Source organism: Mizuhopecten yessoensis, unplaced genomic scaffold (genome assembly GCF_002113885.1).
Source record: "Mizuhopecten yessoensis strain PY_sf001 unplaced genomic scaffold, ASM211388v2 scaffold9605, whole genome shotgun sequence".
NCBI lineage: Eukaryota > Metazoa > Mollusca > Bivalvia > Pectinida > Pectinidae > Mizuhopecten > Mizuhopecten yessoensis.
The window spans coordinates 9096-21962 of record NW_018408131.1 but is presented as its reverse complement, the minus strand read 5'-3'; the positions used below and the strand labels follow the sequence as shown (position 1 = coordinate 21962).

General features: G+C 36.0%; 1 protein-coding gene across 1 annotated transcript in view; it reads right to left on the bottom strand.

Annotated features, from left to right (window-relative positions):
- Positions 1-835, bottom strand: part of LOC110458442 — a 50036-nt gene extending 49201 nt beyond the window's left edge. The window contains exon 1 of the mRNA XM_021510127.1: positions 737-835. The gene's annotated coding sequence lies outside the window, so the exon portion shown is untranslated. The remainder of the gene's footprint in view (positions 1-736) is intronic.
- Positions 836-12867: the final 12032 nt, after the last annotated feature.

The following is a 12867-nucleotide window of genomic DNA, read 5'->3' as shown; positions in this document are numbered from 1 at the left end:
ATTTTTTAATCAGGATGGCCGACTTGTACATTTAAAACATACACCCTTAATGTGGAATGTTTGTTGTTTCGTGATATAGATAAAAGAAATGAAATTTGGTACGCAAATATTTTTGGCCCAATCATGTTTCAGATATGGAGACAGCTCAAAAAATATTTCTTCTTTAGGTTTTATACAGAGAGTAGTAATAAATAATCTAAACAGCAGACACCGACAGCAGAATTCGTTAATTTCCTTTAATAAATGAATGGTATACAGATACTGTTGGACCTTCGAAACATTTTTAAATGTAAAGGCCTACAGAAAACGTCCACCGTTGTTATTCAAAATGGCCGCCTTGAACATGACAAAATAGATTTTAAAAATAAACAGCAGGAACAGCATCTTGGAACACTACAATTTTTTATTTATACTGTTGCCTTTGAAATACAAAGATAGACAAGGTGGATAGCAGAAAATGTTTTTTCTGATACAAATGAATGAAATTTGGAAAATACGTTCTAAATAATTTAAATTTGTATATTGAATAATTATTGTTTTATTTATACTGTTGCCTTTGAAATACAAACATAGATAATGTGAAAGCATAAAATGGTGTTTTTTGTTATATAAATGAATGAAATTCGGATAAGACGTTCTTAATAATATAAATTTTAAGAAACAACAAAACCGCAAAAAAAAATGTGTTTCTAGTACCCGTACACGGAGTGCATCTAAATCAAGTGATGATACGTACTGTACTAGAGAAAATCAAATGATCCTATTCCATAGAGGTGCACGTCTTCACCACAGCTGTAGTGCGCTGAAAAGAACAAGAAGATCCGGATGTCGGCGTTCGGCTACTTAAGAGTGTGTCTGTTATCTACTGCACTGCACGCCGAAATATAAGTATATTAATATCTTATCATGCATGTAGTAGTTAAAAAGATTAGAGACACACATACTCAAGTGACTGCATCTCTACAATTTGGTAATAGATAAAGTATGACAAAAATGAATTACACAGCTTTATACGGCTTTTCGCCCTTAAAAAACTTATCATGGATGATTCCAGGGGCAAAAAGGTTGGAAACCCAATATTAGTTATATGGTTTGTTACTGACCAACTATGGTTTTTCATGGTATGCATATTTTCTGCACCACGTTGACAAACTTACAGTCCTGTAGGGGTTTTGGGCGACAGATAAACAGAAGAATACAATGTCTGCTTGTCTGACTGTAATAAATGGGTAATGATCCACCTTGCCTTTCCCGACCTGCTTCAGTTCTGCACGAGCTGCATCAAAACTCAGGTTTGAGAACCGGAAATCGGCATCTTTAATAATGTAAAAACCCTAATTATGAGGGGGTCCTGTCAGATATCGATTCAGTCCACGGCGCAAACCCTCTAGAGTAGAGGCCTTATACAATGTTCCATCAGTCTTCCTAGCGTCCAGGTAGAAATGCGAAAGGGCTTCATCTAATCTATTGGTACTGAAGTTCTCAAACTCTACATCCTGTACCTTTTCGACTACATATTTAAGAACTTTGCAGATTGATTGTTATATTTCAACGTCTTTTCTGCGTGAATCTTCTTCCTTTTTTCGTCAATTTCAACTCGGGTCGTCTGCCCAAATCGTGCCATATTTGTCAACAAGCTGAGTCGCCGAGACGCTTTCAAATAGTACCTGGCGTTATGTCAATCGAGAGGTCAACTACTTTCAACTGGCATAGGAGAGGCAACTCTTATAAATGTTATTAAACGTTTTTAACCTTTTCATGACGATTCTGTACGTCGCCACGTGACCCGATTTTAACCAATCAGATGATACAATTTTGTCCGAGGTGCGATAAATTGTTATAAACTACTCTTGAAACAGAGGAGGGAGGGGGCTAGAGCCCCTTAACATATTAATTATAAAAGATGGGTGCTGGCTAATTTCAGGCGAAATAATTAGCAAAGTGTGCATAGTGTTAGCCATGCCACTATTCAAAAGAGACTGTGGCCATCAAGGTTACCGAAAACCATGGGGGCTAAAAATCCACCAGCAGAATCTACCACCTTGTATCTTAACATAAGCTAACTGTAGTTTTGTTTCTTGTTGTAAATGCGTAGTCACGATCATTTTTATATACAATATCAAACTTTATTTCTATAATAATTTATTGTTAGGCAAAATTAAATTGCATATAGCTTTATAGTGAAGTTCTAAAAATGGAGATCATGTCCCCGGGGAGCGTGCCTGAAAATAAACTGGTGCGAACTGGGAGCACATTTACCTGGATGACAATACCTTGAACAACTTATACCTATACAGAACCATATGCTGTGGAACTTTTATGTTTTCATATTCCAACCCTGGACGCTGTGTTAGTTTAAACAATTTTATTGACATATAATATAACAGTAGGATTAGTCAGTAAGTTTTTCCAACTTATAGATGGGGGTGNTCTCAGCGTAAATCTTCTTCCTTTTTTCGTCAATTTCTACTTGGGTCGTCTGCCCAAATCGTGCCATATGAGTCGCCGAGACGCTTTCAAATAGTACCTGGCGTCATGTCAATCGAAAGGTCAACTACTTTCAACCGGCGTAGGGGAGGCAACTCTTATAAATGTTATGATTCTGAACGAAAAAAAATACACAGGAAGGTGTTCGTTCGGGGATATTTGGGAAGGCGTATTTTAGACCTGATTTGTTTTAATTTCGAAGGGAGATTGAGAGAGAGGCATGTTGTAGATCACTTAGCATTGCAAACTTATCGTTCAAAACCAATTCCTGCTAATTATATAAAAAAACTATTGTTAGATTACGTTTATCTTAACATTGTCTTCTTATCGAATCAGGCGGACACAAACATGTGAGTGTGACGAGAATTACGGTCCCTAAAAGGGATGCCAGTTCGCGCTGGAGTTGAGTATCGTGAAGTACACCAACCAATCAAATGCACGATTAGGATCCTCCTCTCTACCGACCTCTCTACCGACCTCTCTACCGAGCGTGATTGACAGGTACTAATCTGTTTAATTTACCGAACACATCGTTTACGCCCTTTAGTATACTACTGGAACTACGAGTAAAAGTTTTTGGATCTAATTCAACCTGAATCAATGAAATTAAAGAAATGAAAGATACGTATTTATTCTCCATGGCAAGAAGCACATTTAAGAGATGATTTAACTCAAAATGACTGATACTTTTGTGCGAGTAACTATTCATACGACTCCATGTTTTGGTTATATTAGATAAAAGATTTTCTTAGTAAACAGTGCGAGCGTTTGAAGAGTTTTTCTTTATTTTATTTCATACAGTTTAGATCATTGAGATACAAATGCACATGTTCTTTTTGAGTTGTTTAAGAATGTGTTTTTTTTTTTTTTTTTTATAAACAAGTTTTCTGTATAACTTCTTAACAAGAGATGATGATACTTTTCAATTACGTGTCAATGACAAATAATTCTACGTATTTATTTCAGGGAGAGGGTGTAGTAAGTAACATATACGTTATTATTATACCCTTTATGCAAAATATAGATCTTTGGATATATTTCTTGAATTTCCTGATACTTCTGGTATTAATAATACGTATTTCTTTTTGTTGGTCATTTTACCGCGAGTAAAATATATCAAGTTATAAACAAATAATTTGTGTGAATATAATCTAATTCCGTGGAATAACTTGTATGATTACTTTGCTGGTGCCAAACCTTCGCTGTGGTGTTTTTATTAAAACGAGAACGTAATGAATTATATAAGATTGATATAAAGCCGACATTTTGTATACTTATGAAATTAGATTGCTATTTAAGTCTGTGCTCATACGAAGCGGTAATCTATGACACCCTAAGAAAGAAAATGAGGAATGCATTTCAGCTAAGTTAACAAATACCATTTTACTGTTAGATATGTAAAATATATATCTCTCTTATATCTCTCTTACTTCTGTTTGTATGTTTTTGCTTTTATAGTAATGAAATTGAGAAACCATTAGCAAAAGAAACGCCTCTGACAATAGCTTATTCAATTCAATTCAATTTATTACCAAATGCACATTGCATATAGGCGTACAGAAATATATCTTGTACCATGGCGGAGAACATATGCAATAGATTCAATTCCATACATAATAATTACAAATTCATGAAATAGTCATAGGTTGGGGAAAACTTGAAGCTTTTCCTAAGGTAACTTAGCGGACTCTTATGAAGCATAATTTATTTGTTTATGAAATAATACAAATAAAGCCTAAAGCTAACCAAATTTCTAGCATACAACCTCAACAGGAAGGTAAATGTAGCACGATTACTTTATATAATGTGATCAAATCTTTGTATAGTAAAATAAAATCAAGTATAACCGTAGATAGGAAGTTATCAGAATTTTTCGATAACAAAACCGTGGTCTTACAAGGGGAAATTGTCTCTCCGATTTTATTTAGTATGTTTGTTAACGACTGTGAGATAGAATTCCTCAACAATGGTGTTCACCCTTTAGAGCTACAAGAGTTGTCGTTATTCTTACTAATGTACGCCGACGATATGGTGCTTTCCTCTGAAAGTGTTGACGGCCTACAACACATGTTAGATGAATTGTTATTATATACTATAGGAGGTGGTCTCTAACAGTTAACGTTGAAAAAAACAAAAATTGTAGTTTTCAGAAAATCGGCTGTATTACATGCAAATGAAACATGGCAGTATGATGGTGTTACACTTGAGTCTGTAAATTCTTTTTCCTGTGGGTTAAACTCAATTATAATGGTAAATTTAATTTAACGCAGAAACAATTAGCGTCACAGGGAAGGAAAGCTCAGTTTTCTCTTAAAAGATCATGTAAATTTATGTTGTCAAATTTCTGTACACTGTTGTCACTTTTTGACACATGTCGGCAGTGTAGCCAACTATGCTTGCGAGGTGTGGAGTTTACACAAAGCGCCTGCTATCGAACAACTACATCTAGACGTTTGTAAGAATATTTAGGAGTTCGAAAATTTACACCAAACGCTTTGATCTATTTCGAACTGGGTAGATATCCTCTTATCATTTCGAGGAAAATTAGAATTTTGAAATACTGGTTCAAACTATTGACTTCTAGCAACTGTATTTTAAATGCATGTTATCAAGATATATACAATGAGTGTGAATCGAACCCACATTGTAAAAATATGGTGGGTGCTGTTAAACAAGAACTCTGTTCTACTGGTATGTCGGAGTACTGGCAAGCACATGGTAGCTTCAATACACATTAGTGCAGGGTGTATCAACATATTATTGATCATGCCTGCCTTCAACCTTACTTAAATAAACCTATTCCTGTAAAGTACAAAAAAGCAGTTGTCAAAATAAGACTGTCTTCACACAATCTTTTAATAGCAACTGGAAGGCATAGAAAAATTCCTCATAATTTAAAATTGTGTCCTTTCTTTAACAATGATATAGAAGACGAATTCCACTTCATTCTAAAATACCCCTCCTTCAGCGAACAACGAAGTAAATATATTAAATTATATTATCGTACTTATCCCTCTGTCTATAGATTAATCAAATTATCATCAACCGGTAATATCAAAGAATTTACTAACCTGGGTCAGTTCATATATCATGCATGTTTACTACGTTCTACTCTGTTGGCTTCTAACTAGTTTGNAGATCACATAAAGTACACAATCTCTGGTAACGAGGCACTGCATTATATATACCTGTCTCTATATTAATGTTATGTGTTTGTAATCTATATTTCGCAAGAAATATCATCTCCCAGCATATAGATTATCCAGGTAAATATAGAGCGACGTCTCTCGCCTGAGTGATCACAGCGAACACGGTGGGTGTTGCTGACGTCTCGTCATCTTTACCGTACCGGTCGCGGGGGAACGGGATGGTTTCTCCTGTCATCGCAATCTTTCGTGATTGAATTTTGACGATACCCCGGCATAATTGGTGATCATCAAGACTCTTGAAGATCTTTGAAGCATCGTNCGTCATAAAAACACCTGTATTTAAATTATAAATTCCATATGCTGATTGTATCTTACAGCCTGTGCTGATTTTGAATGTACATTATGAAATTTCCCTTTCAATCGATGAGATGCATATGCTCAAGATGAAATAAAGAATTTGAATATATTACATATTGCAATGAGATTATAACTCACTGTGAGGTAATAGACATAGATCTCAATCACATTATACAGTAACAAAACGTGTATAGCAAGACATTGATCCAGCTTATATACCATAGTATACGACTTCTCTTAACAGTTGCTTGAATCAAGTACTTACTTAAATTTCTAATAAGTTTAAATTGTTGCTAGACAGTAGCTCTATTAATTTAAACGCAGAAGGACGAATACGATAATATGGCTTTGATATACGATACTCTTAATTCTAAAAATACAGGACACATAAGAATGAAATGAAACTTATCCAATATCACATAAAGTACAAAATCTCTGGTTACGAGGCACTGCATTATATATACCTGTCTCTATATTAGTGTTATGTGTTTGTAATCTATATTTCGCAAGAAGTATCATCTCCCAGCATATAAATTATCCAGGTAAATAGAGAGCGACGTCTCTCGCCTGAGTGATCACAGCGAACACGGTGGGTCTTGCTTACGTCTCGTGATCTTTACCGTACCGGCCGCGGGGGAACGCGATGGTTTCTCTTGTCATCGCAATCTTTCGTGATCGAATTTTGACGATCCCCCGACATAATTGGTGATCATCAAGACTCTTGAAGATCTTTGAAGCATCGTGTTTCGTTACACGTATTGTGCAGAGATCTGTACGCCAGCAGACGCTAGCCTTCCAGAACAACTGGTGTTGTTCTCCCGGTATTGTTTCAAAACTCCCAAGTAAGTATTCATGTTCTGTCCTAGATGTATCAATATTAGTCTGAGTTACGGTTTAGTTGACACTTAAGTATGCACTTGCAGATGTTTCATCTGAAGGCAATATAACCACATTCTGCTCGTTCTATTTTTACCGTTCATATAGTGTACCAACCTTCAGTGACCGGGCATTTTAATAGAAAACGTAATGTAGTTTGAAGATGAATAACTTCGCATTCAAACACTACACAAACTGTAAATCGTTCTGCTCCGTCAGTTTACGAATACCATCCATTTTGAATGGCCGTTGCATTAAACAGACGTGCCAAACTCTGGGTGTGTTTTTCTGCTAACAGAGATGGCTTGTGCATCAGCAAATCAGTAAATATTCCCGCCAAGTAGACCTCGAGAGAGTTTTGGTTTCCTGGAACTTGAAAACCGTAGCGGAAACACTGATATGTCTGTTCAGGAAGAAGTTCACTCAGCACTGAACTACCTCTTTTGTACCAGAGAAACAATGAGGATGTGTTTTCTGGTCTGGCCTATTTTCCTTCTATAAAAAACAAGGTAACTCATATACACTTTGAAAACATCTTTTAATCGCTCTAGTATTCCGTCTTAAGATTGTAATTTATTTGGTTACAGCAAACCATTCTTCCTCAAACGAAATAACCGATACTCGAATACTGGTATAGCTTATTTTACATCCATTAGTATTGTGTCCGGTTTACACCCTCGAAATGGCTATCAAACACTTTCCCGACTGGCTTCATTTTCAGGAGGATATATATCTGCCTCTGTCAGCTTCGCAGATGAATTTTCTAAGTTCACAGGCTCTACATAAAGGATGCATTGCCTTGAACATGTCTCCCTCAAAAATCAAGGAGAACGGCAACATGGACTGGTAGGAACCTTCCTCTAGTTCCTGGAATAATATCCATCTGCGTTGACATTTCAGTCAAGTTTGTAAATTACATACTTTATGGAACATCACACTAGCCTTTAAATAACAACATATACCATAGTTTGAGATTGAATGCAGTTTACTGTTTAATTAAAATATAGAAGGCTATAAAGAAATCCGTATGTCGTAACATGTGTTGTGTGTATCGCCCTATCATACTGCTCACTTTCTGGTTAATTACATGTATGTCAACCGTGGCAGCCCCAGTAAACCTGATAGCTATCATTTCTAAAACGACACATGGGTAGTTGTACCTTTTTAATGTGATCCAGGTAATAAAGATAAAATATCGATGCGTCACTAGGGAAGTTTTCATTCACCAATACATAGCTGAAATGGCTTGCTTTTATTAACAGTACGTGCTTTAATATCACAGCTTCGATCTTAATAGATGACCTTATAGTAGTAGAAACTCTATCACTCAGTTACTTTGATTTGTATTAGTGTTCTAGATACCTCGTTACACAGAAAGTCTATATATTACCACTTCTTTTTGTTGATATCTTCATGATCTGTTCCTAACGTTGTCTTTGTGTGCTATCAATTGTAAGTTCACGAGAGATGGCCGTAAACTCATTTTGACAGTCACAGTTTTGATGTTTATTGTGCATGTGATTAACTCGGTCTCTACCATATGTAATAAAGTAAATATGTTATTATTTCCAAAGGTTTACTTTATAAGGATTAAATGTGTCGCCACGTTTCAACATCGATAGTTCCTTTGTCAAGCTATGACTGAGTTAGCGATTTGTATTATTTATCTGGCCGACGATATGTGACGAAATTATACAATGCATATGTCCATCGACCCGCGACGTTTGCGACACACTTAAACGTTCATTGGCTGTGTATATATAGTTAAATGCTTGATATTATATATATCCAAACTCATGTATTTTATTGGTGATTTTTCAATGTTTAAAGCAAAACTACATGGTAGCAAAGTATTTTTTATTTCATTAGTAATAACTAATGTNATGCTATATACATAATACTACATACATTTACCTCTTCCTATATCACACTCAGTATCTTCAGCCAATGTTGTGTCCAGTTTATTTGTATACATGTAGCAATGAGGTTGTTATGGATAGAGTTACAATTGTTTAATGTGTATATACCATCTGGTTGTCTTAAGTATATGGTAATGTGTTACATTCTAATGAACACGACAACCAGCTGTTGCTCCTCTCACTGAACAGTTTATCAAACGCAAAGATATTTTAAACAGACGTTGTCCAATATCACAGGGAGTGTGGCAAAGCATTATACGATGGAAATGGCTAACAAGAAAGACGAAGAGGAGGGTCAGCTCACAACATCCACAGAGTCTGAGTGCGGTGACGGAGACAGAACATTATGGTCCAGGAAGATGGAAGGCATGCTGTCCTTCGTCGGACTGTGTGTGGGACTCGGGAATCTGTGGAGGTTTCCGTACCTTTGTATGAGAAATGGAGGCGGTAAGTACATGTTGAGGTCTCTTAAGTGTTGTACGGTGTAATTTTATGAGTTGCAGGTACCGTAACACAATGAACTATTATGAATTAACATAGTAACGAACTAATAACGACATTGTAAATGTATAACGGTATATCATATACAACTTAACGCATTATACATATTTTTTTTAATGTTTCACATACTGTATCGCTAAGCTATATAGTATCTGTCCGACGTTATCACTGATGCAACTACGCAAGTCTTATACGCTGTATCCATATCATGACAAATGTATTCGGTCCTACTGTATTCCTTATGACATTATATATGTCCTCCGATGCTTTCAGACTGTATTGATATCTGTGTTCTGTTCGACGTTGTTTTTGGTTTGTAAAAGATGTGACGTTATCAAGGAATTGGTTTTTTATGACATTTAACAAGTTCTGCCCGACATCATCGCTGTTATGACATTATGTATTGTCTGTCCGACATCATCGCTGTTATGACATTATATATGGTTTGTCAGACATCATCGTTAAAATGATGAAGTTTTTGGCTCTGCTTCTGCTATAAATAATGAGTGGACCTCCGAATACATAATTATATGACTGTTGTAATATCTCCTTAGGGCCTATTGGTAGAGGGTGAAATATATATTTCCTACATACTAGCAGCAGTGCACGTGTCACAAATGTCTTCAGGTCAACTAGGATTTTGCCATGGGTCATATGTCAGTATACACTTCTGTGTATGATTATGTTAATAGTAACAGCATGAAACTTCTATTTCCCCCCTCCGGGGACCGGGTGAGGACTAATTAACATGTGTCATAAAACAATAATCTCACTGAAAACAAGTAGCAATTGTAATGGGGGACCATTACAGAAGTCCCCAAACTGCCCCCATAGTCGCAAAGATTCATCATAAACGGATCGCAATGCCATAATACACCTACAATGTACTTATGCGGTTGAATTCGCAGTCCCCGAATACCCCTATATACCAGTTTTCATCAAAATCGAACAAAATCTAAATTTTGACCAATCAGAGGCCTCCATGCCGTGTTGTTACTATGGCAATGATCTGAAAATAAAGACGAGAATGCACAACTACATATGCCCATTATTAAGCATGTGAATTTTCGTCAAGATATGCCTTGCAGCTTCCGAGAAGATGGAATAATAATTAAACATCATATATATAATATTAATACAAAAAAAAACAGCAAACGAGATATCTTCAAAATTCCAACTGTTTTGGATGCAGAACACCCTTTATAGTGAAAAAATATACATGGGTACTATGATACATTCTTGCTTTTGGGGTAATTCCACATTTATCCGAATGTCTGCTCGTCAAATCCTTCGCAGAGTCCATTTTTAAAAAGTCTTTATCACTTATAAGCTTATTCCTTTTATTTTCCATCCCAGATCAAACGCTCAAACGATCTGACGTCTGGTCATCAATTTTTTTCAGCAGCCATTTTTGAAAAGTGACTAATCCACAAAAATAGGCGGTCCAGAGTTGTTCTGAATAAGAATGATCTATTCCATTTTCGGTCCGGATCAGAACGGTTTGTTGATTAGTCACTCCCGTGTTCTTGCATAACATACAAAATGGCGTCGCTCAGGGGCTAAATTTCGAACGATTACACACCGAGGACTCTTCTGAGGAAATATAGCAGCTGTTGGTGATAATTTAGGCGGCTTTGGATCAATAAATACCCCATTCATCGATGTATGTGAGGTATGTGTTTTGTCAAAGCAGAATGTTGTTGTCACCACCTCAAAACTTCGCGCACGGCCAGGGTCGACACAGGGTTTCGTTACAAATGTCTAAAACACACATATGCTATACTGACATGGGTCACAGGGGTTCGTTCAAATGTCTGAAATACACAAATGCTATACTGACATGGGCCGCAGCACACGTGAACATACACTATGTACTAGGTTTAAATATTTCTCCTTCTATAGAATTGAAGGATTTTAACCAAATTAGGGCAAAAATCTGTCAGATACTCTTTTTTATCTGAGATTGAACTAAATCGTCAAACTACTTGAATTGGTAGTGATGATAGAAGCAGACACAAAAGTATGAGTGGCCGTTTTAGGATAAAATACATAACTACTTAAGTGCAACAACTGTATAAGCTTTTTTGTCATTATGTAGTAATCTTTTTACATTATGTACCTTTGCACTTAAGTACAAAAGATTTTCTCTTATCACTCTTTTCACAATGAATAGTTCCGTTTACCGATGCATTGCGCATGCCCCAGATGTCAAAATGGCGGCGGAGGTTGAGGTGATTCCGGTAGACTTTGACTTTTTCGCGAATGTTACTGCGATTATCATTGGAATTGTCATGTAGGAAAATGTCCACATGCTTTAAAAGGCGAACATGTTGCATGAGTAAACGACAGAAATACGATGGATGACAGCGTATTAACTGGCAAACTACACAAACTCACTAGGGCCACGCTGACGGCGTTAGCCTGCATACTGCGTCATAATGATAAAATCTTCATATAATGGCAAAAATTGTTGTCATAATGTATTACATACTAGACACTTTTTACACTTAGGTGAAAAAAGACGATTTGGCACTTAAGTGCAACAATTCTTCACATAATGGCAAAAATCAGTGTATCCCGGACCATGTGATTTTTCATTCTACATGCAAACGGAACCAGTGATAGTCTATTCACCATTCGCCCGACAATTCAATAAACATTGCCCAAACTATTTCCTCTGTTTCAAACATATTATGACCTGACCACATGCAAAATTAGAAATGTATTTTGCAAGTGCAATGTCCTGCATTGCACCACAGGAGTCCGCAATTCTGTCAGAAATAAATAATAACAGTACAATGAAACCCGCTTATTAGGATATTTTATTTGCCTGAGAGAAATAATAAAATAAGCGATATATTACATAAAACGATCAAGTTGTTATCGATAATTTTTATGATGTCTGAACCGGAAGTGAGATGCCCTATAAGTATGTCATAGATTAATGTGGAAACCTGTTAACATATTAATGCAACTTGATATAGTAATAATTAAAATAATAAGGTTAATTGTTAATAATATCAGCTTGTTGAAAAATTCGAGAAGATTTCATTTTGTCGTCGTAATGATCAGTATGTCAATATTCCTCTGTCACTTTCAAATAACTTCGAGCAAGTACTAAGAACTATCGTTATTATACATCCTAGCTAACGATATGGTAACGTAACAGTTAATACGATGAAAGAAATGATATAAATACTCGATTTCTTACCGGGAATTTGTGTCAGAAAATGTCGGTAGGTGAACGGAGCCATGTAACAAATGATTTTAATCAGATTGGCCTCATCATTTCCATTTTATTTCCATTGTGAAAATTGAACCTGGAGTGGACAGTTGATCACCTCCAGAATTTGAGTCAGAAAATTNTAAGATTCCTAGTCTCACATAGCATACAGTTCAATTTTCACACCTGATTACAACTTGGTTATAGTCTGTTTCAAAATGATGTAGATTGAAGTGTAATGCATATTATTATTAAGAACTTATGTCTACTTTAATCAGAGAAATATTCCATGTATGTTCTTTGTAAAGAAGTGACACGTGGTAGTAGATGAATTTTTTTTTCTTTTTTTTTAACT